We start from the raw sequence: 3,780 nt of genomic DNA, 5'->3' as shown, positions 1-3,780 counted from the left end.
GGGCGGGTCCATACCTGCCATCCCACCCGGTCCAGTCAGAGATGGAAGCCCTGCTCCTCATTAGGGAGGACCTGTGGAGTCCAGCTCAGCAGCAACCTTATACACAGAGGAGGAAAAGGAAAACAGGAAAGAGAAGGGGAAACCAGAGTACACACTTGGAGAGCCGCAAATGGCCTCCAGGCTCATCTCCCAAGTTATATCTCATTCCGGGCTTCTAAAACCTGGGCTCCAGGTTCTGGGTCCATCTTTGCTACTTAAATCCCATGTGACCTTGGTAAGTCCTTCCCCAAATCTGTATCTTGGTTTCTTCTTCTATTAGTCAACTTATCTCTTGAATTTTGTAGCAACTATATTTTTCATATCTTAGTTCTAACTAGTTCATTTTTTAATCTTCCTGTTTCCCTCCCCTCCCCCAATATCCTGTTCTTGTTTTAGGTAATTATTCCATCTTTTATCGTTTGGAGTCACTTAATCTATTTACTGTAATAGATGTTACAATCACATGACATTCTCTATTTCCTCTGATGTAAATTCTTCCAGTTGAGGAGTTTGTGGGAGCTTTATAAAGTGGTTGTGAATTTTTTATCTCTTCAGGGTATTTCTCCCTGGTCAGAGTCTTCTGAGATTGCTCTTACCTCATATGTTGGGAAGCACTGCACTTCCATGAGTGGAGTACTCTTGTCATTGGGCACTTTTGCTTTGGTTTCTGGTTCAAGTTAGCATTTTCTTGCCATTTTTAAGTGTTTAGGGGAGAAATGGGGAGGTTTCAGTGTGTACTTGGTTCACCATCTTGAAAGGAAGTCCAATTCCATCATCTGTAAACTGATACAGGAGTGTTGGGTGGTCTCTGAGGGTTCTCATAGATATTCTCAACACAGATAACCATAGGGGTCTGAAAACAGATGCCCAGTGGGAGAGGGTTCTAACACCACCACCACCAAATAAAAATAGCAATGTGGATCATTTGCTATTATTATGTACTGGATCTTAGCACATAGGATCTCATTTATTCTTTTTTAAACATATTTTTATTGATTTCAGAGAGGAAGGGAGAGGGAGAGAGAGATATAAACATCAACGATGAGAGAGAATCATCGATCGGCTGCCTCCTGCAAGCCCCCTACTGGGGAGTGAGCCCATAACCCAGGCATGTGCTCTTGACCGGAATTGAACCCGGGACCCTCTTTGGTCTGCAGGTCGATGCTCTATCCACTGAGCAAAACCAGCTAGGGCTCATTTATTCTTTACATAACCAAGAAGTAGGTGGTACTATTATCCTTATTTTAGATTAGGCCTTTGAAGTTCATAGAGGTGAAGAGACTTGCCTAAGAACACTCAGCTAGGAAGCAGAATTTGAATCCACTTAAAGCAGGGTTAAGCTTATCTGTCCCTCCATTGCATCATCCCAGTGGCTTGGGTATTCACAGCCCTGTCCCATTGTTCACTGTGCCATTTCTGGATTCTTTTTTTCCTCTGTAGACACCTACCTCTACCCATCAGAGGTGCGAAATGAACTCAAAACTGTGTCCTCAGTGGAAGAAGCTGGACAAGTGGGAAGGTTTAACCTGGTGTGTCAGGCTCTGGAGCCTGTTGCACCTGGAACCTTGCTGTGCTGACTCCGGCAGATCACTTGACCTCCCAGAGCCCCAGTTTGCAGTGAGTGCAAAGTGGGACATTTCCTGTGCCTGACACATAGTAGGTGCTTCATAAACACCACTGATGTTCATGGAGAAAGCAGACTAGAGTAGTGATGGATGAATGTCAAATCCCCAAAGTGTTTTAGGGGTCAAATTCCCAGAGTGTCTAAGGGGCCAGAGGGAGAAGTTTTTCATGGACACAAAGAGAGAACTAATTCCAGTATGTAAAGGTTCCGTGCAGTTGACAGCTCCCCCAGCCTCACAGGGGCTGACTTTAGAGTGAAGGAGCTCCCGTCACTCAAGAGAACCAAGCCGAATTTTGATTGCCACTGGTCAGGGAGGCTGCGCAGACTGGGGGGCTGAGTCGGCCTCAGCTGTCTTTGAGGGAGACCCTTTTTCTGTTTTTCATCCTCAACGCCTGTTTTACAAGGAGTGTCCCCTGTCTCTCTGCCCTCCATTAGAGCTTCCTCTGTGACCACAGGAAAGCCCAGCCCAGCCCTCGCTCTGTCTTCTCTAAATAAACGTGGGCACCTGAGCTATCTACTGCCCATCTCCCTCCGGGTTCCTGTGGATGTGTGGGGAGTGGCGATTAGGGGGAGCTCAGGCCAAGCTACAGGGAGGAGGGACCCTCCAAGGAGACCGAACCTGTCCCTTTTCTGTCTGACCATCAGTCCACACTTGGTCTTATTCCTCATGCGTCTGCTGGTTTGACTTGGACTTACAGAACCCCTGGTTCTGTGTGCCTTCTCTTTCTAGCCCAGCTGCCCTGGTTCAGTCATCTTTGGGCTTGCCTGCCACCCCCATTGTCTCTCCTACCGCCAGAGTTGTGCCTTCCAGGCCCTGGCCCCAGGGCCCTGGCATGTGCCTTGACCTCCACACTGGTGTACATTGTCTCCTGGGCTTGGGTCAGCATCCTTGAAGTTGGAGTGGTGGTCAGGACCCTGGCTAGGGCCCCCAGGACAGGATCAGGAAGGCAGCGGGAGGATGCTGTAGCTGCTGGGACAGGGACCCTGAGTGAGAGCTAGTCTGGGGGCTTGTTTTGGCTGGTGCTCAGGTGATCTGTCCGAGTGTTGGAAGACCCAGGCACAGCCCTTTAGGGGGCTGAGAGGACACATTCCGGATCACTGTAGTCCACTCTCACAGCTCCTGCTCATTTGTTCATTCACTCAATCTTTGTTTTTAATTTTTAAAAAATTTTATGAGTTTATTTGAGCCAAATGACAACATATGCTGGGGAGCAAGATCTGAAATGCTCCCTATTTCACTCATTCTTTTTTTTTTAATATATTTTTTATTGATTAAGATATTACATAGGTGTCCCTGTCCCCACATCACCCTTCAGTGCTCCCCCCCCCGTTGTCCGTGTCCATTGGTTGGGCCTCTATGCAGGGGGAGGAGAGAGCAGGCCCCCCAGCCTGTCCTAGGACTGCAGTTTCCAGGCCTCCAGCTGCTTGGATTTAAAACTGCCACATTGTTCCTTAGAGATAAAATGCTAAGGTTTGGGTGATATTGAGTTCAGCTCCTGATAGTAGCTGGACTGTTAAGTGTTTGCAGTTTTGCTGTAAAGAAAGTTGTTCTTGCCCAGTTAACATGGCTCAGTGGTTGAGTGTTGACCTATGAACCAGGAGGTCACAGTTCAATTCCCAGTCAGGGCACATGCCCAGTTGCAGACCCAGTTTGGGGTGTGCAGGAGGCAACTGATCAATTATTATCTTTCATTACTGATGTTTCTATTTCTCTCTCCCACTCCCTTCCTCTCTGAAATCAATTAAAAAATATTTTTTAAAAAGTTGTTCTTTGGGGAGGAGGTGAGAAGGCATTGAGGTGAGAGCAGTATTCAGAGCATTAAATAGTGAGAATGCTGGCCTTGGGATCTAAAGGTTCAACGAGAGGTCCCTTCACTGTGTCATACAGAGGCTTTGCAAGAAGACTACAGTTGGGAACCCAGAGGCGAAAGTACCCAGTGAACCCAAGAAAGAAGAGTATTTCTTGTCTAGAGGAGGGAAAGTCATGGAGGAGGTAATGCAGTTATGATCTAAGGCAGTGATGGTGGACCTATGGCATGCATGTCAGAGGTGACACACGAACTCATTTTTTTTGGTTGATTTTTCTTTGTTAAATGGCATTTAAATATATAAAATAA

This window comes from Myotis davidii, unplaced genomic scaffold, assembly GCF_000327345.1.
Source record: "Myotis davidii unplaced genomic scaffold, ASM32734v1 scaffold479, whole genome shotgun sequence".
NCBI classification, from domain to species: Eukaryota; Metazoa; Chordata; class Mammalia; order Chiroptera; family Vespertilionidae; genus Myotis; species Myotis davidii.
The sequence above is the reverse complement of the archived record's forward strand: the minus strand, read 5'-3'. Positions refer to the sequence as shown.